The sequence below is a fragment of the Notamacropus eugenii genome, chromosome X (genome assembly GCF_028372415.1).
Source record: "Notamacropus eugenii isolate mMacEug1 chromosome X, mMacEug1.pri_v2, whole genome shotgun sequence".
Lineage (NCBI taxonomy): Eukaryota > Metazoa > Chordata > Mammalia > Diprotodontia > Macropodidae > Notamacropus > Notamacropus eugenii.
This window is the reverse complement of record NC_092879.1, coordinates 72916837-72937965: the sequence shown is the minus strand read 5'-3', so window position 1 is coordinate 72937965 and position 21129 is coordinate 72916837. Positions and strand designations below refer to the sequence as shown.

The 21129-nt window shown below is 44.2% G+C and overlaps 1 long non-coding RNA gene across 2 annotated transcripts in view; it reads right to left on the bottom strand.

Moving 5' to 3' along the window:
• LOC140515178 (uncharacterized) overlaps positions 1-21129 on the bottom strand; it is a 34618-nt gene that overhangs the window by 11334 nt on the left and 2155 nt on the right. For both annotated transcript variants that reach the window (XR_011970870.1, XR_011970869.1), the window contains exon 3: positions 10262-10303. This is a non-coding gene — a long non-coding RNA (uncharacterized lncRNA). The remainder of the gene's footprint in view (positions 1-10261; positions 10304-21129) is intronic.

The window sequence follows — 21129 nt, the reverse complement described above, 5'->3', positions numbered from 1 at the left end:
TCAACTTTCACCTTACTCAAAGCCTTCCAGGCCATCATCTGATTCATTGCCAGTGGTTGTCTGGAAGCCCAGCTCTGTGACCTACAAACTCCCCTCCGTGACCATTTTAAGCAACATTTCTCTTACTTATTTGTTTGCTTGTTTGTTTTTAGGTTTCAACATTCATTTACACAAAATTTCGAGTTCCAATTTTTCTCCCCATCTCTCCCCTCCCCCACACCATAAACCTTGCATTCTGATTACCCCTTCCCTCAATGTACCCTCCCTTCTATCACACCCCACCCTGCCCTTATCCCAATCTTCTCTCTTTTCTTGTAGGGCAAGATAAATTTCTATACCCCATTACCTGTACTTCTTATTTCCCAGTTATATGCAATAATAATTCTCAACATCCGTTTCTACTACTTTGAATTCCAGCTTCTCTCCCTCTGTCCCTCCCTCCCTACCCACTGAGAAGGCAAGCAGTTCAATACAAGCTATATATGTGCCGTTTTGCAGAAGACTTCCATAATAGTCTTACTTGTGTAAGACTCAAGCAACATTTCTTTCATCCCATTCACTGTAAGGGAAACCACAACCATCAGAGCTGGAGCAAGGTGGGAGGAGGTGAGGAGAAAGCCTACCCTGGGAGTCCCCCTCCCAGCCTTGTCCCCAGCCCCTTGGCTTCTATCCTGTGGAAAGCAGACCCACTCAGCGGTAGAGGGGCACATGGGCTCCAGTGCATGAAGCTGCTCAGCCGCCACAGCCACAGAGGCAGGGGAGGCAGGAACTGGTCTCTGGGAACAGAGGGTAAAGGAGATGAAGGGGCAGTTTTCAGATGAGGAAAGGGACACCCTTCAGGCAGGCTGGTTAGGCACTGGAGCTGTCTTCTCCTTGCCTCGGGGTGCTTGCAGGTGAGACAACTCCCCTTACTCCTCCCTCTGGAGTCTGGCACTTTGTCTGCACTTAGAGTCTTAGAGATGTGCATAGATCAGAGTCCACGTAATCCCCTGAGGTGAGAGAATCCCAAATCAGATTTAAATGGAATTGGGAAATGCTGATCAGAATAAACAATAGTCTGCAAGGGAGAGAATGCTCCTTTGGGCTTTTCTCAGTCAATTGGGCTTTCAGGGAAACCTTTGTATTGGAGGTTGAGGCCCCTGGCCTCAGGGCCTTCTGAGTGATAGAAGCCTGAACAAGGTGTGACCCATGGATAGGTGCAGTGGAGCTGTGAAACTAAACTGATGTGTTTTAAAGGAGAGCTAGTACTCAGGGATGGGAGGATGGAAGGGGGTGATAACAAATGGGGGAAATGGTCTGTTTCCTCGTTGAAATTAACTAAAGTGCATGTGGTCAAACATGTTTCTGTGGTGCGTTCAGTCCAATACATTTGTACCAGACGATGTTTCCAGTGGGGGAGTGGAAGGGGCATGGTATGTATCACCTGAGAAAAGAAGAACAAATTTCATTTAAATGCCCAGCTGGGGAAAAACACGGAGCTGAGGGCCAGGCAGGGCTGTTTTGTCACTGCTTGGTTAAACAAGATATCCCTTCAGAAACACCAGCATTTTAACACAAGGAAGACCCGAAGTCAGAGCTGGCCTCAGAAACTTCACAGCTGTGCTACCCCTGGAAAGCCCTCAGTTTGCTCAACTGTAAAATGGGGATGGTAATAGCACCTGCCTTCCAGCGTTGTGGTGAAGATCATATGAGCTATTTATTTGGAAAGCACTTTAGCATAGAGCCTGGCCCCCTGTAGAGGGCAATAAAGGCTTGTTCCCTTTCCTTTCTCCTTCCTTGGGTTTGTGGTGATTAAGTGGGCAAGAACAAAAGAGAATAGAAAATGTTTACAAAGGGGAGACTTGGAAGCAAGGCTCCCTAACTTGACACTCCTAAGGGCAATTTAGCATTGCCTTCCTCTTTGAGTGATAAACAACCTTATTCTGACAAGGGCTACATGGGCTTCACCAGACTGGCCTTGGGGAACATGACCCAAAAAAGGTGAAGAAGGCCTGCCAGGGCCAATGGTCATGGAGACCCTCTCTCTCTGGAGGAAGCCCCATCCCTTTCCATCTAAGGCCTGTACTCATAATCACCAGTTGTTGACTGAGCCCCCCCACCCCCACCCAAACACTCAGAAGCAGTGAGCTGGGGCAGGCCTGGACAAGGAAGCTCAGAGACAGAAGCCTCTGCCTGGGGGGAGAAGACAGGAGCCCATACTGAAACTGGACTCACACTGGGATTGTCCCTGGGGCCTCCCTACAAAACACAGAGCTTCCTAGGGGTGAGAGGGAGAGGAGTAAGGCCTGGCCTGGGCTGTGAGCTGAATGGCTGCAGAGACTGACAGTCCATGGCCTGGATCTTGCCACTGAGTGGGACAGACTTAGTGAAGACTCCTCAGATTGTAATTTTTCTCCCAGGGGTGAGGTAAGGCCTAAAGGCTCAAGGTTACAATATTTTTAGAATAGAATAGTTCCATATAAGGATATAAAACTGTGTAGTGTATTAGGGTCTCAGTGATTGGACAAAACTTACATAATTCCTCGATGTCTTCATTTCAAAAGGGATTGGTTAGATTTCATGTCTAGAATGTAAGACCATATTCTCAGCTAATGAGGATAATGGTTAGTGGGGGGAGGAGGGACTTGCGTTAGGGTCTATATAAATCACTGTCCTTTTCTTTGTCTTCGGCTTTCCTACTCCTACAGGTAAGCCCCGCTTCTCGAGAATCGAATAAATCACTTTTCTGTCATCACTTTGAGAGGCCTCTGAGTAACTGATTTATGTAGGGACCTGAGCCACCCCACACAGTTTGGGGGCTCGTCCGGGATCTATGACCTTTCTGAGACATGGCTGACAGCTCATTTCAAAGAGTGGGAGCCCGTGGGGAGATTTCGCCATTGTCCTTGAAAAGAGCTGCCGGGCCTCCCTCTCTGCAAGGTAACGACCCGAAGCAGAGGAACTCAGTGAGGACAGAAAAGAACAGAGATAGGGACTCCAAAGACTCAGAAGCTGTGAAGTGTGTGAAAATGCCAACCGGTTGGTGTTGAAGTTTGCAGTCAGGCAACTTGTACGCGTATACGACCCAGCGGTAAGCACGGGGTGGGGCCTGGGGGTCAGTTCGTTGAGTCTTAGATAGACTCGGGGAGAAGGTGACGACTCCCAACCAAATTAGTGGACTGCGGGACCCCAGGGTGAAGGGCCCCCCAAAAAACGTTTGCTGGGTGACTGCTGGTGACGGGCGCCCCTCACCTGAGAGCTGGCAAGAGAGCTAGCAGGAGAGCTAGCAAGGGAGCTAGCATAATTCCTAAGAAACTAGCAGGAGAGCCAGCGGGAGAGCTAGCAAGGGAGCTAGCACAATTCGTTGAGTCTCAGACTCGGAGGTGCTGTCGACAACCCTCGACCAAAATGGGACAAAAGCAGTCCAAGAATAGAGCTTCGGAGTGGAGTCAGGAAGAAATACCGGTAAATAGTCCCTTGGGAAACCAATTACAGAATTGGCATGAATTACCAAATTATAGAGAAAAGAATGTAGAAGAAGATGATAAAGTATTGTTGTTTCATATGGGGTGAAAAGACATCAGAGGAGGAGGCACAATCTGGCCCAAATATGGTTCCTCTGAGGACTGGGTTTGCCAAAAATTTAAACCTATATGTACTATTCTGTTCTGTTAAATGTTTTGTCTGTATATGTTGTGTTGGTATTTCTGTGTGAATGAAAGTGTGTGTGTCTCTGTTTTTATCTGATAAGGTTGTAAATTTAGCTAGCCAGCCAGCCAGCAGGAGCAGAAAGGCTGAGCTGAACTGTCCTTGAAATTCCTGTTACTCCCTTTCTTCAACCCCTCCAGACTAGTTTCAGAGGGGCGGAGGGACAAGGAGGGAGAGAAAGAAAAGAAAAATCTTTTTCCCTCAGACCTAAGAGGCATGCTGGCAACCATTTAACCATTTCCTGCCTCACCCAAAAGAAGAAATTTTAGTATAATGGGAAATAACAGAAAGTTAAGTGAATTCATTCTGGTCGTATTTGGAATTGTGAATAGGTGAAATGTGTCATTCTTAATTTAATGTTTCAGATAGGTTAGAATTTATTAAAGTTTGGTGGAAGTAAGCAGAAGATTAGAAAGTAAAAAAATCTCAAGTAAGCAACTTAGAGCTGAGAGTTTTGGACTTAGGTTTAATTAGATCCATATATATTTGATGCCAGACAATGTATTTAAAGTAAAAAGATAATAAATTTAGGTTTTTCTTTTTCTTTGGAGAGTGGGAGGGCCAGAAAGAGGTGGCCTTGAGAATCCTGGCACAAATAAGAGGAGGGCAGAGACACCCAGTAGCATTTCTGCCAAAAATGTTAGATCCATTAACAAAAGGATAGGTATTTGTTAGATGCAACATTGATCTAATGTAACTGTTACACGATTTTAAATTTTGTAATTTATTACATATAGATTGGGATTTTAAAAAGATGTGATAGAAATTTGATAATTTGAAACTTACATTTGGTTATAAAAAAAGAGCTGAATAGGTTAATGGCTTCTTTTAAGTTTTAAGTAAACTTAAATAAGTTTAAATTTTTAGGTAATCCATCTGAATATTGTATTAGAAATTGCATTGTTAAGTTAATTAATGAATTGGTTAAGAAGAGATGTTATGAATTTTTTTTATAAGAGTTTCCTTGTTGTAGCATTCTTAAGAAAATGAGAACACTTTTAAAATGTACATGTATATATATATATATAGGTGTGATTTTCAAGCCTGTTTCATCTGAGCATGTATTATGTTAAAAGTTTATTTCTGTTGTTGAAAAGGAAATTTTAGCTAAAATTGTTTTTGCCATGAATCAAGCATTTACTCTAAAGTTATTTTTGTAAAAGAAAGTTTATGGGCAAATGTGAAAAGGCTTTGGGTTTAGGTCTTTTCTTGTGATTTCTGTCAATTAGTTTCAAGGGGATTGTGATAAATTGTAAACTGTTCGTAAGAGAAGAAATATTTGCTGTATTAAGAAATACTTTGTAAAATCTTTCATATGGGTTTTTGGAAGGCCTACCTATCCAATTTGTATTTGTAAGTTACAAAAGTGGGAAGAATTTAGTTTCTCTAATAGGATATGAAAATGCAATTGATGTCATCTGAAATTTATTGTTTGGGTTCATAGCTAAAACAATTTGTTATCACCTATGAAAATTATGTTTGCCATTTGCAATTCTAATGCTAAAACCTAAAGCTGGTACACTGTGTGTATATGTGGGAAAAGAAGCAGTCCTCAGGCTAGTAACAAGTACAGCCCCAGCAGCTGAGGAGATTGTATATAGAACTTGCTTTGGTGAGAATTTGAAAATGTACAAGGAATGATCTTCAGTGATTGGCTCTTTAGGGCAAATTTAAGATCTAAGAAGTAAATAAAATCCCTGGGGACATTCTTTCTAAATCTAATGGGAATAAATAGATATCGTATCATTGTTACATAGAACAAAATTGGGATTTAAAGTTAACTGTAATTGTATTTTATTTACAGGGGGATTCAGGGAAAGGAATCCCTTACAAAAAAAGGGGGGGGCCCAGGTGGTCTGGGAGCTCCAGGAATGGTCTTGATGGGAGTGGCCAGTAAACTGGAGATTTGGACTGATAGAATTAAGAGTGGGAGGTAGAATAGACTTGGGCATAGGACCTTAGGAGAGCTGGTTCACGTGGAAAAAAAAAAAACAGAAACCAAGGAGTTTTCAAGGTGAGTTTTTCCAAGGCCTTTAGACAAATGGGACTAAAATTTTTTTGGGGTAATGGACAAAGGTCCCAACTTGGAATGAGATCTTTACAGGTTACAAAATGATGTAAAAGCAATTAGTATTAAAACAATTAACTGAATTAATTACTGAGACTAAATCAGAGACATCTTCAGTTTGGGAAAAAGAATTTCAGTCTAATTTTCTTAGAGGTAGGTAGCCTCTGGTAATATTTGGCATTGAAAGTTAAATGATTGTTTTGATTTGAATTCATTACGTGAACATAAAAATTCAGGTTAGTGTTTGAACTTATCACATGTGTAGCTCATTCTTTTAGATTGAGCAGGGTTAGAAAGGGATAAAGTAGTTTGGGAAACAGATATAAATCTATTAGAGCAATGACTTATGATTGTTATTCAATCAGCAACTAGAACATGTATAGAAAGGCATGTAGGCTACTTAGACCTGCTTCAAAGATGTTCCTTGGCCAATGTGAAATTAGTCATGTCTGAAACTGATTATTGGAGCTTGCTATTTTAAGATTTTTCTGGGACTATTAACTGACTGTTCTTCTGAGTCTAACTCCAGGTGTGGATAGCAAGAGAGGCGGTCTGAGCCACTGATCCATGATGCCAGTAAGCCTGTGAGATGCTGGTATGAACTGCAAAAAGGTGATCTCATGGGAAGGTCGGGAGAGCGACTGTTCAGTCTGGGCTGAGGTAGGATTCTCCTGACTCAATTTCCCCACTGACACCTGGTAGACTTTAAGCCTGGCTGAATGCCAGTTGACATTCTACTCCTGCCTGGAACTGACATAAAGTAAGGGAGATGTTGTTTCCCTGCAATGTCCCTACTCTTAGTGGCAAATTCCTAAAATCAGAAGTTTTGTAAGTAATAATACCAGATCTGTTGAATAATAGATTGTTGGTAGGGGAATATCTGAGGTTAAGTTTAAAATTGAGCTAACAGGTTTAGGACTTTAGACCAACAACAATAAGTTAGGGTCCTCTAATTCTTAGTAATAGTGTGGAAATGATTAGGTCAAGGGCTTCTGAGACTAGCATGCACAGTTATTATTTTGTCTTGGTTAATGTTAAATGAAAAATGGTTTGTGGACTATATTGTAAATGCTTTAAAAGAAGCATCACATGATCAGAAGTTGGAATTGTTTTATGATGTGATATGCACTGTGTTAAAAATGATTATTTCTTGTATTTATATAAGTACTGGAGCCTGGTATTGACTCCTTAGTGAAATCTCATCTTCCTAATGAGGGAATGAATAATGACTTACTGTGAAATGTAGAAGCTGCATTTTAATGTGAATTTTCTTTTTTGTTAAATGACAATTTGTCAAAGTTTCAATTTTGATTTTTGTAAGAATGATAGGAGTGGTAATCTAAGATGGTATTAAGTTCAGTTCTGTAGGAGAGTGGACATCTGGATTTCTACAAGAAGATGAAGAGAAGAAGATGCTGAGATGCTGTGCTGAAGGAGCATCCAGATCAGAAAACTGCATAAGATGATATTTTTCCCCAGACTGCTGTATGAGATGGAACCTCTAAATGGACAGTTCATTAATTTAAATCTCTGTATCTGTACTTATGACAAGGGGACTGCCCCCTGTAATTTGCTAATGTGTCGGTCAACTTTGCTTCCTTCCCATATTCATAAAAAAAAAAGGAAGATAGATGAAGGGAAGGATTCATAAGGGAAAGAATGTGAAGAGGTATTTATTGATTGGATTTAGGTATGGAAAAAGGAAAAATAAGAGGAGGGGAGGAATATGGGTAAGTTGAACCTTGAACTATCTATTCCCCCATCCCAATTCAGAAAATGTTTAGCATGATTGGGAAGCCAGTAGACAAAGTTATGGAAGGTTATTGCATTTAAAATTTTTAAAGTTGTTTACTGTCATTTATAATTATTGCTATTAGTTATTAAACTCTCAGGCTTCATGCTTAGAGACACACTTTGTCAGTATTTAAAAGCTCCGTTTGAAGCGTGTGTGAGAACACACAGAATTTGGAAAGGGATAGCCAATTATATATATATATATAAATTCATTATAAGTTTTGTTATTTGGGGAACTATACTAGGATTATTATTGTTTGTTCTTAACAGGATTCTCTGTTCAGCAATTGTCCTAAGCCATTAATCACAATGTCTAAACAGGACTCTTCTATTAAGACTGTGTGGACTTGACAAACCGTGGGAACAATGCAACCAAAATGTAATACCCTGGGAATGTCCCTTTTAGGCATGATCCTGTTCCCACTGCTGGGACACCAGGCCCCAGTTATCAACCCCCACCTCTTGAAAATAGTTTCCTGGCCCTAATTCAGACCATTGCGGACACCTTTGAGGTATCCGACTGTTGGATTTGTGGGGGGGGCCTCAGCGGTTGAACCAATGGCCATGGGTAGCAGTACCGCTGAGTCCAGTCTGGATCCTAAGTAATAGATCTGTAGTACATGATGGAACAAGATTCTGGACAAGCCAAGAGAAACATCAATGGTCTTTGTCTGAATCAGTTCCAGGTGAACATTGTTTAAACCAAACAGGACCTGAATTGCAGGAGACATGGCTGGGAGGAAGTAATTGTAAATGGATATTCACACGAAGGCCAGAAACCCTGGCCCGTATTGATTGTGCCCAGTATGCAAACAGATGGGATCAGAATGGTATTACCTGTTCAGATGGTAGGGTGATTCCCTGTACCCATTCATTTTTCCCATCCTCTTCATATGAAGAGAGCAAAAGGGGAATATCACGAAAGTTGTGGGTATAAGTTTTACAACCCCTCTGATCCCAGAAAACCATGTGAAGGGGGGTCATGACCATGACTATTTGTGGAGTTGTATATATATGAACAGTATTAAGAATAACACAGAATATAAAGAATGGGTATGGAAGTGGGAGAATGGAACACATAGGATGATGTTTGATACTTTCTGGAGTGTAATCAATAGAACTGGGGAGAATTATCAACATTGTATATGGAAGAGGAAACAACAACTATGGAAGGGTAAGTCAGAGATCATGAAAGGGGGATCATTAGGCCCGGATGATGTGAAGTACTTTCTGGCTGTGGATTATAGAGTAAGACTGTTTCTAGAGGAAAATCCTGCTTTGAGAGGGCATTATTGGATATGTGGACAGAGAGCTTATACTCACCTTCCGCTAAACTGGAGAGGTGTTTGTTACATTGGATTGGTGAGACCTAAATTCTTTTTCTTGCCTGAATCAGGGAAACAGCATCTAGGGGTCCCTCTATATGATGATCTAGCAAAAAGAAAGAGGAACATCGACACCTCCCTCACTCAGACTGGAAATGCAAATGGGTGGGGCGATACTTGGCCTCCTGAGAGGATAATCAGAGAGTATGGGCCTGCAACTTGGGCTCAAGATGGGAGCTGGGGTTATAGAACCCCTATATATCTATTAAACAGACTAATCAGTCTCCAAGCAGTAATTGAAATTATAACCAATCAAACAGCAAAGGCTTTGGACTTATTGGCTGATCAAGCCACACAAACTAGGGAAGCAGTACTGCAACATAGATTAATCTTAGATTATTTACTTGCAGAAGAAGGGGGAGTTTGTGGGAAACTCAATTTATCTACATGTTGCTTAAAAATTGATGATAATGGAAGGATAGTGAAAGAGATCACCAAGAATATCAGGAAAGTTGCTCATGTTCCCATACAAACTTGGGGCTCGCCTTTCAATACATCCTGGTGGTCCTGGTTTGAGGGGAGCTGGTGGAAGAGGTTACTGTGGTTTGGCCTTATAGCAATTAGTGGTATTGTATTATTTCCTATTTGTTTATCTTCTTTGATTTCACTAATTACTAAAATAGTTAGAAATTCTTTACTAAAACTTGCTAGAGTAGAAGAAAGGACTGAAGGAGCCATTCGACTGATGATATTAAAGAAGGAAGGTTGGGCACCTGTGGAGACAAGAAACATGAATGATCCTGATTGGGATGAGGAGATTAATAGACAGTGTGAGATCATGTTACAGAACTTTGGTTGAAACATCCGTGAGAAGTCTTCAGGCTGATAAAATAAGAGGAGGGATTGAGTGGGACAGACTTAGTGAAGACTCCTCAGATTGCAATTTTTCTCCCAGGGGTGAGGTAAGGCCTAAAGGCTCAAGGTTACAATATTTTTAGAATAGAATAGTTCCATATAAGGATATAAAACTGTGTAGTGTATTAGGGTCTCAATGATTGGACAAAACTTACATAATTCCTCGATGTCTTCATTTCAAAAGGGATTGGTTAGATTTCATGTCTAGAATGTAAGACCATATTCTCAGCCAATGAGGATACTGGTTAGTGGGGGGAGGAGGGACTTGCGTTAGGATCCATATAAATCACTGTCCTTTTCTTTGTCTTCGGCTTTCCTACTCCTACAGGTAAGCCCTGCTTCTCGAGAATCGAATAAATCACTTTTCTGTCATCACTTTGAGAGGACTCTGAGTAACTGATTTATGTAGGGACCTGAGCCACCCCACACACCACCCATTGCTTTGGGGCTTTAATTGCTACGGGTAACTTGCCTTTGGAGTTTTCCGCCAGCAAAGTTTTTGTCCTGGACAAACCTGGAACAAAAAGAGGGGTGGGCGTTAATGAGTGGGGTTTCTGCCAACCCAGGAAAGTCACGAGAGGGAGCTCCCCTGAACTAGTGTGTTTCCCAAGGTCCATGGCCAGGAGTGCTCATTCTCCTGGCAGACTCTGCATGTGGACGGTGTCTCCTCTGTCTGTGGCAGACACTGGGCTAGGTAAGCCAGGGCAGCCAAAGAGAAGAACAAAACCCTTCTGGCCCTCAGGGAGCTTACATCCTGCTGGGGGATACCACCTGCACTCACGTGAGGAAATGGAAAACCTACGTCCTCAGAAGACACCAGTGATTCCAAACATGCAGCTCCCAGATATCCATTAATCACACTGCTCAGTCTTGAATTCTCTGAGTTTTAAGGTTCCACTTTGTTTACTCAGAGAACACCTAGTCCCAGTGATTCATTTTCTAGAAGGGGAAACTGAGGCCCTTAGAGGCTAAACACACCCCTTGATCTCACATGTTTCTTTCATCTCTGGACAGGGGCCAAAATCCAGATCTCCTGATTCTCAGTTCAATGTTCTGTCTGTCTTTGATTGGGCAGGCGGAGAGCATGGGGGGAGTGGGGGAGGGGATTAGGTCTGGTGGCAGGATGATCAGCCTATCTCTTCCTGCCCTGTCCTCTACAGGACCCCCCATACAGTCTAAGGGCCCAGCAAGAACGTGGCCATTTTAGGGGGCTCTGGGCAGCAAGCCAATGGAGATAGACTGTGGGAGGGAGGAATAAGTCCCCAGGCAGGAACACCAGGTAGGGCCTCCCCTCCACTCCAGCAATAGACAAAAGGTCACCCACCTCAGTTGTGGGCACCTTCCCTCATCCCAAGACCTAGGATGATCCAGGGGTCTATTAACTCCTTTCTTATTAATCAGTAAATTACATTTCCACCTAGTTTTCATGATTCCCCTAAAGGCAGAGCCCTCAGCCCTTCGGGAAAGACCGTTTACATAATAATTAAATAAAATAACAACCACATAACACATCATTTTGTTATATTAGATCACTCTGTACTGAATGCCCTGTAGACACATGCCTTCCCATTCCTGGTTGGCCAACAGCGTAGATGGCCATTGGGTGAGGCCTTCCGGGGACCTGACCCAGAGGCTCCTGGAACTCAAGCCCGGGATAAAACACAACCATTCAAGACCTAGGGTGATCCAGGGGTCTTTCAACTCTGTCCTTATTAATCAGTAAATAACATTTCCACCTATTTTTCCACAATTCTCCTAAATGCAGAGCCCTTAGCCCTTCATGAAATATCATTTACATAATAATTAAATAAAATAATAACCATATAACATTTCATTATATTAAATCCCTTCCAACTGAATGACCTGTAGACACATGCCCTCACTCCCACTCCTGTTTGTCCAAGGGGGTAGATGGCTATTGGTTGAGGCCTTGCCAGCCCTGAGAGGCCTGAGCCAGTGGCTTCTTGAACTCAAGCCTGGGATAAAACACAACCATCCAGGCTTCAAGGCCCCCAGAAGCAGCCTCTGGGGTTATGCCTCCCCAGATTCCCCCCCGCATTGGTCCCCATCACCTAAAGAAGGGAAAAGGATGAGAAATGAGGCCTACCGGGGCTCTGTCCCCCAGAGCCTTGCTCATTCGCCCTCCACCCAAAAGATGGAGTAATAGAAATGAGGCCAACCCGGGCTCTGCCCCTCCCAGATCCCCACCCCTCTCCCCCTCACCAGAGGATGGAGAAGGATGAGAAAGGAGACCTACGGGGGCTGAGCCTGTCCCCCAGACCTCTGCCTATTGGCCCTCCACACAAAAGGTGGACTAATGGAAATGGGGACCATTGGGGCTCTGCTGCTCCCCCAGACCCCCATCCACTGCCTCCCCAGAGGATGGAAAGGATGAGAAACAAGGCCTGTCTCTCAGGAGTCCTTCATTGACACCCTGCCTCGAGGTCCCCCAAGCGCAGAAAGGAAGGAGCCTGCTCTTCCTTCTATGGATAAAGGCATGCAGGCAAGGTCTCAGGAAGGGGCAGAGAGAGGGGAGGGGTGGGCCCCCTAGGGGGGCACCCAGAGGGAGGGAGGGGCATGGAGGGAAAGCTGGAGAAGCTGCTCTGCCCCCAGCATGAGCAAGATGGAGTTAGGGCTGGAAGATGAAGGTCATCTATCAAAGCTGCTTCCATTTACAGGGGAGGAAACTGAGGCCCAGGGAGGGGAAGGGGTTTGCTCAAGGTCAGGAATAAGATCATAGATCCCCTTCCCTAAGTTGGTGAGACTACATCCTGGGAGGTGCTGGAATGACCCAAGAGGATGGTAGTATCCTCAGGTGCACTTTTGGGGGGAGAGGGACGGGGGGGAAGTTGTTAGGTAAAATAGAAGAGGGCAGGGGAAGCATGAGGAAAGAAAAGAAGAAAATTTTCAAAAACCCTTCATATGTCGTACATCTATTGTCTAACAAAATTAAAGTCAGAGTGATTACATCATTTTTCAAATACACACACAAAAGGTCAAGTCCAACAACAAATCTTAACAAGCAAGTGACAGCAGGTGAGGGCGCTGCATATTGTGGGAAGTCCAGCAGATATCCAAAGGAACATGTGCATGTGATGAATTGTTTACAGTATGATGGTATATGATTATAGGAGGCAATACTGTGTCATCTAATTTCAACGGAAGAAAAAAACCATCAAATTTGCAATAAATTATTAAATTTAAGGTGCATCATTTTTTTTAAGAAAATGACATACTTTTTTTAAATGACGCATTTTTTCAAAAAGAGGAAAACCATTAACACCTGAAGAAAGCAGACTTCCAGGGGTCTCTGAGCAATGATTTTTTGAAAAAGAAGCAGTAGGTCAAATGTTTGGGAACCTGTGATCAAGAACTTAACCAGACATAATTATCATCTTTTAAACCCTTTCATTTTCAGAGGAGAAAAGTGAGCTCTAGAGAGGTCAAGTGATAACCTCAAAGTCACCAAGGGAATTTGGGGACCTGTAGCTGCTGCAGTCTCAGCTGTAGGCCACAGGTGAGGGCCACAGGGCGCACTCACCCTTTCACAGGGGCTGGATTGGGAGGAAGAAGTCCTAGCTTGTTTGAACAGAAGCAACACCCCTCCTCCAGTGGCACAGCCCCTTGCTAGTTGCTCTGTCTATCCAAGTATTTATTAACAAGCTCTCCCTCAGGGCTGCCCAGGTCCCTGGCACTTGACTAGGCACCAGGACCCAGATACAGAAGGGAAACAGGACCTGCCCTGAAGGCTCTTCCATTCTCCCAGTGTGATGCTCCTGCAAAGAGAAAGAAAGGCAAACTGTCCTCAGGGCACTCCTTCTCTGAGAGAAGGGAACCAGGACGCCCTGGGAGAATCCTCCTGGATTTATCTGGAAGGTAACAAAGGCCCCACTGATGGTTCCTCTCTTGGGAGTCACAGGACTATGTTTTCTATCTATTTGGGCCCGCAACAGTTGGGGACATAGGGCAGCACACTGGCATTTTTATTTTTAAGTAGCCTCAGTTTCCTTGCCTTTCAAATGAGAGCCTTTCCTTAGTGGAGGCAAGTGCTTCTGGCTGTACGATGCCATGAGTGCTGGGCATAATTTTTCTCTTTTTAATCACTCAATTACAATTCTATCTTCTTTTCTGTAATCAGTTAATTCTATCTCCTTTTCCAAAATCAACCAGCAAGTTCTTCTGACACACGTACGAAGTGCCAGGCGCTGTGCTGAGCTCTGGTAAGGAAGATGAAACAATCCCTACTCACAAGGACATTACATTCCAATGGGGATGACAAAGATAGTTATAAGAATAAAAATAATAACATCGGCATTATAACTGCAAGGAGTGCACGTACAGAGAAAGAGAGAGGGAATAGATGGGGAACTCGAAGGTTTAAGAGGGGAATCAGGAAAGGTTTCATGCAGAAGATGGTGCTTGAACTTCAGCTTAAAGGAAGACAAGGATTCTGGGAGGTGCAGGTGAGAAGGAAGGGCATTCTAGGAGTGGGAGACAGGCAGTGCAAAGACATGGAGGTGGGAGTCTTGTGCCTATTGGGAGTGAGAAACAGGCAGGGAGCCAGTCTGGCTGGGGTGCAGAAAGGGAAGGAATGTCCAATGAGCCTAGAGAGGAAGGTTGGGAAGGGCTTTCAAAGCTAAACAGGAGTTTCTTTTTCACCCCAGAGGAAAGAAGTACATTGTGGCTCACAGATATTTCAACACTGCCCCTGAACTGAAAGTCTGCCTTTACACAGACAGCACTCGTTCCGGAGGGCTTCTCACTCACCACACTTTGTGTGGGTCACAAGCCCACCAAGGGTTTTCTGTGGGAACAACAGGATTTGAGTCATGTCTGGGTCACTGAAGAACACAGAGAGAGCCCTCTGGTCCCTTGCAAGTACTGAGGCTAAGAATACACTGAGCATCGCGTGGATTTTATGTAGCCCAATAAAGCACAGAAGAGTCACGTCGTCACCTGTAACCAGTCAAAACTCTTCTCCTTCCCTCTCTGGGGGGTCTCTAGGGTTTTTTCAGGCACTTATGTGGCCTGTCCTGAATTCATTAAGTGTTTTACTTGAGCCTGTAGTTAGGGAGTTAGGAAGGGCATCTCCGAGAGTTGAAATCCAGTCCCAAGAACTAAACCTAGGCAAATCCCTTAAACCTGTAACCACAGTTTCCTCATCTGTAAAATGAGCTGGAAGAGAAAACGGCAAACTGCTCCAGGATCTCTGCCAAGAAAACCACAAATGAGAGTCAGACAAGAATGAAAAGACTCCATAATAAGTCTGGTCCTGTAGACAACCAAACCCCCTACATCCCACCTTCCAACTTCTAGCTCTTCTCTTTTCCTCCAACGAGCAGATGCATCCAGGCTTATACTGGTAAACATTTAACAACCAGCTCCAGGCAGGGGGGATGGCCAAATGTGCACAGTGTTATCTTTAACCTGCATTGTTAACCTACTTACCTTCACTCTCTTTGCCCTAGGTCTTGAACAAAACAATACATAGTGGCCTGATACACAGTGTTTGCCATTTTCCAGGGTATCAATATTCACAATGAAAATTTTAAATCTCCTCCAGCACACCCTTGTATATATCCACAATTATGGGGACAAATTGGACCATGATTTCTATAAAGGGTAGTAATGAGTAAAGACTTCATTGATGTATAATTGTCCCCACAAGATGCCGAGAGTCCAGGAACATGGGACACCAAGGTCAGTCAATGTCCACAGGACAAAGTCATCCTCAGCACAAACTGCTTTCAACGTATCACCCTGATGGTACGACCAACACACCTGATTCACTGGTTCGTACGTGTGGGCACGATTGAAGACTTCAAATCAAAAGTCCTTTGGATGAGATTTTAACCTGTATTCAGCCAAACGTGTTTGTGAAGGAAACATCCTATTGACAAACATCAGTCGCATATTTCTTAAAGCAGAGGTTATCTAAAGTTGTATGTATTGGAAGTGCCCTACACACTGCATCCTTGACCTTTTTACCATCCCACATATCTCTTCCCTTCCATTTTTTAATTTTTCCAAAACATCAGCTTCCCTAATGTTTCCGCTTGCTCACGGCCCACTCTCCTCTGGGTTCTTCCCTCAAAGCTCTCCTGAAACTGGACTTTCACAGGTCACTGATGGCCTTCTAATGCCCAAAGCTAATGGCCTGATCTTCTGAAGAATTAAGAAATTGAATTGGTTCTTTCAACATTTCTCTCAATATTTCTTCCCCTCTCGTGTCCCTGATCACCATTCCCTAACAAATAATAATTTAAAAGACACAAGAGGAAAAAGCAGAAGAAATTGCTAAAAGTTAGGAAAACTGATCCATGTGGTCTCTTCATTTTAGGAAAAAAAATGTGTTTTATTGAAAACCTAAACATGAAGAGACAATCTCCTAAACTTGGATGAAAATAATTGACTGTTAAATTAATTTATATGAATGACTGAAATATAGTTTTCTCCCTATACATGGCCACCCATCAACATGGATCCCTTTCTGCCAAACAATCCCAAAAAGTATCTACGGTGAAAAGAAACCCACGAAAATATTTTGGGCCACCCAGTCTTCCAGGAATGGCTGGAAAGGACAGCCTAGTGCTCTTCCTCCTCCTCCTCAAACTTCACTTTACCCCAAGCCTTCCAGGCCATGGTCTGACCCATTGCCCCTGTCTTCTGGAAGCCCAGCACTGTGACCTACAAACTCCCCTCCATCCATGAGCATTTGAAGCACCATTTCTTTCACCTCATTCACTGTAAAGGAAAACACAGCCATCAGAGCTGGAGCAAGGTGGGAGGAGGTGAGAAGAAAACCTACCCTGGGAGCTCCACCATTCCTGTCCCCACCCCTCGGCTTCTCTCCTGTGGAAAGCAGAACCACCCGGCTGTAGAGGGATAGATGGGCTCCAGTTCATGAAGCTGCTCAGCTGCCACAGCCAGAGAGGCAGGTCAGGCAGGAGCTGGTCTCCTGGAACAGAGGCCAGAGATGAAGGGACAGTTTTCAGACGAAGCAAGGGACACTCTCCAGCCAGGCTGCTGAGGCACTGCAGCTGTCTTCTCCCTGCCTCAGGGTACTCGCAGGTGAGAAAACTCCCCTTCCTCTCCCCTCTGGAGCCTGACACTTTCTCTGCAATTCGAGTCTTAGGGATTTGCTTAGATCAGAGTCCATCCAGTCTCCTGAGTTGGGGGAAGTCCAACTGGGGCCAGACCAGTGCTTTGTGATCAGGTCAACAAACCTCAAAGCAGCTCCAACGTGTGTGCCAGGAGATGGGCAGCAGATGCCAACAGAGGCAAAGACAGGCTTGCCCTGTAAGGGCTTACCCTCCAATGGGGAAAGAGGACCTTTACAGCAAGGGTGGTGTGGGTGGAACCCTGCCCACCATGGAGGGTCTGGGAGGAAGGAAAGGGGGCCAGCAGGGGTGAAGGAAGGAGACTTTGGGAAAGCTGGGGGAGGGGGTCTTCTGGAGGAGCTCAGCTTGCATTAGAGTCAGAATCACAGACATTCACAGAATGCCTGCTGTGTCCAAGGCACTATGGGGGCCATCTGCAGTCTTCTGGATGTATCTCTCCCCACTGGACCCAGATGGCTCTGGGGAGAAGTGAGGCTGGGGACCTTGCCCAGGCCTCCCTCACTTAAATACAATTCACTTGCAAATCGTAGTGTCACCTCCGTGATGTCATGGACCTCTTCCAGAAGGGAGGACCAACAGCACCCACTGGGAAGTAAACTGAGGCTCAGGGAGGGGAAGGACTGACCCTTGCTCACAGAAACCAAATTTCGTCCCAGATCCTGCACCTCTAGAGAGGAGCCCAGGAGCCGGTCTGTCCAGCCTGCTTGCCAATTCCCTGGGATCGCTGGGAAACACACTAGGTGCACCTGCTGCATTAGGCACTGACCATGGGGCTGGCACTCTTTTAGGCCCTGGGCATTCAAGCCCCTGTTCCTCACCTTCCCATCCTGGATCTCCACCAATCACCCAAGCTCAAAGCCTTTGGCCCCTTCGTCAAGTATGCGTTATTTATGTGTCAGTTCATAATGCATAATATGTAAATGACATCCTATGACATCACATGGCCTCTAGTGAATGCCCTGTAGACAGCTGCACTGGACATTCCCGGGTGGCCAAGGGGCTAATTGGAACTGAGTCCCCAGATGAAGCACAAAAATATTTCCTTCAGTTTCCCTGAGGCTCTTTCCAGGGCTCTGCCCCTTCCTCAGACTCCCACCCCTCTCCTCTCCACAAGAAGAATGGTAAAGGATGAGCACCTGGGCCTACCTTGTCCAGGCTCCCAAGACCTTTGGTCACTGGCCTTCCACCCAAATGTGGAAGAATGAAAATGAGAACGACCAGGATTCTGCCTGTCCCACAGGCCCCCAGCCTTTGTTCCCCCGGAGGAAGAATGGATGAGAAACAAGGCCTTCTTCTCTCCGGACTCCCTGAATGACACGAAGCCTGGTGGTCTCCCAAGCAGAGAAAGGAAGGAGCCTGCTCTAGCATTATATGTAATGCGGATAAGATGAATGCATTTCCAGTAAGATCAGGGGTGAAACAAGGATGGTACTAGAAATATTAACTTTACCATTGTAATGGACAGACTGAGACAGGCACAGGCAAGAGTCAATTGAGAATTTGGGAGCTTCTTTATCAGCCAGCGGCCTCCGAAGAGGCAGCCCCGAACAAAGGTGTGTGTGCCTTTTAAGCATCTTAGCACTTCCCGGTACAGCCTTGTGGTTCCAATAGCACACATTTTTCACAGAACAGTTTTGACAGGGGTTCCTAGGTACTGCTAGGCAAGGGGGCACAACAGAGAGGGGGCTCCAGGCAGCTGCTAGGCAAAGGGGTACAACAGAGAGGGGTCCCAGACAGCTGCTAAGCAAAGGGGTACAACAGAGAGGGGGCCCAGGCAGCTGCTAGGCAAAGGGGTTCAACAGAGAGCGGGGCCAGGCAGCTGCTAAACAAAGGGGTACAACAGAGAGGGGTCCCAGGCAGCTACTAGGCAAAGGGGTACAACAGAGAGGGGGCCCAGACAGCTGCTAGGCAAAGGGGTACAACAGAGAGGGGGGGCGCAGGCAGCTGCTAAGCAAAGGGGTACAACAGAGATGGGGGGCCCAGGCAGCTGCTAGGCAAAGGGGTACAACAGAAAGTGGATACTAGGCCCAACACTACCTAGAAGCTCAACAGACATTTCTCAACCCAGGGGCTCTGGGGGGGAGGGGAAATAATGTCCACTTCACCATTAAGAAGATAAAAAGAAATTGAAGGTATAAGAGTAGGCAAAGAGGAAACTAAGTTATCACTCTTTGCAGGTGATATGATGATATACTTAGAGAACCAAGGAAAAAAACTACTTGAAATAATAAACAACGTTAGTCAACTTGTAGGTTACAAAATAAACTCACATAAATCATCTGGATTTCTATATAATACTAACAAAGACCAACAGCAAGAACTAGGAAAGGAAATCTCATTTAAAGTTACGGTGGACACTATACGATGCCTGGGAGTCTACCTGCCAAAACAAATCCAGGGGCTATATGAACACAATGACAAAACGCATTTCACACAAATATAGTCAGATCTAAGTAAGTGGAAAAACATCAGTTGCTCGTGAGTAGGCAAAGCTAATAAAATAAAAATAATCCTACCTAAATGACTTGACCTGTTCATTGCCATACCAATCAAACTATCAGATAATTATTCTCTAGAGCTACATACAAAAAATAATATCAAAATATGTGTGGAAGAACCAAAGGTCCAGAATATCAAGGGAGCTAATGAATGGAAATGGCAAGGATACTGGCCAAGCACTAGGAGGTCTCAATTTGCATTTAAAGCAGCAATCATCAAAACTACTTGGTACTGGGTAAGAAATAGAGGGGCAGACTAGTGGAATATGTTAGGTATTCAAGGCACAGTAATCAATGAATATAACAACCTACTGCTTGATCAACCGAAGAACCCCTGCTTCTGGGAGAAGATCTCACTGTTTGAAAAAAACTGCTGCACAAACTGGATAAGTGTGGCAGAAACTGGGTGTAGACCAATGCCTGCCAACCGTATACAAGAACAAAGCACAAATGGATACATGATGGAGCTATAAAGAGTGATGCTATAAACCAACAAGGGGAGCAAGGAACACTGGATTTGTCAGATTTATGGAGAATGGAGACATTTCTGTCCAAACAAGAGATAGAGAACATTATGAAGTGAAAACTGGGTCATTTTCATTACGTCAAATTGAAAATTTTTGCGCAAGCAAACCCAACGCAACCAAGATTAGGAGGGAAGCAGAAAACAGGGAAAGAACTTTTGCAACTAGTGTCTGTGACAAAGGCCTCATTCCAAAAATATATAGCAAACTGAGTCAAATGTACAAGAATCCAAGTCACTGCCCAACTGATTAGTGGTCAAATGATAAGAACAAGCAGCTTGCAAAGTAAGAAATTAAAGGTAGGTATAGTCATGGGAAAAATGCTGTAAATCACTATTGATGAGAGATGCACAAAACAAAACTACTATGAGGCCCCACATCACACCTATCAGATTGGCTAACATGACAAAACAGGAACATGATAAATGTTGGAGAAGATGTGGGATGGTCGGAACACCAATTCATTGTTGGTGGAGCTGTGAGTTGATACAACCGTTCTGGAGAGCCATCTGGAACTATGATCAAAGGGCTACAAAAATGGGTATACCCTATGATCCAGCAATATCGCTTCCAGGACTGTGTCCCCAAAACACCACGAAAATGAGAAAGGATCCCACATGTACCAAAATATTTAAAGCAGCTCTCTGTCTGGTGGCCAAGAACTCAAAATGGAGGGAATGCTCATCCTTTGGGGAATGGCAGAACAGCTTGTGCTTTTTGAAAGTAATGGAATACTACTGCGCTCTAAGAAAAGATGAACAGGAAGACATCAGAGAGGCCTGGAAAGACTTCTGTGATCTGATGGTGAGTGAATTGAGCAGAACCAGGAGAACTTTGTACACAGTCACAATCACAGTGTGCGAGGAATTTTTCTGGAAGACTTGACCCTTCACAGCAATGCAAGGAACTCAAAAATTTCCAATGGACTCGAGGCAAAATGCCTTACAGAAAGAACGATGGAACTGGATCCCTGAAGGAAGCAGGCCATTGTCTCTTGTGCCTTGTTTTCTTTTCATGCTTCTCCAATTCACTTTCATTGTTCCACTCAACATGACTAAGATGAAAATGTATTCAACAAGAATCTGTGTGTAGGATCTATATACGATGGTATGCCATAAAGGGAAGGGGGGAGAGGGAGGGGAAGCAAGGAGGAAAGTGGAGGATGGAAGGTAAAACTATCAGATGTATGGAAGTGAT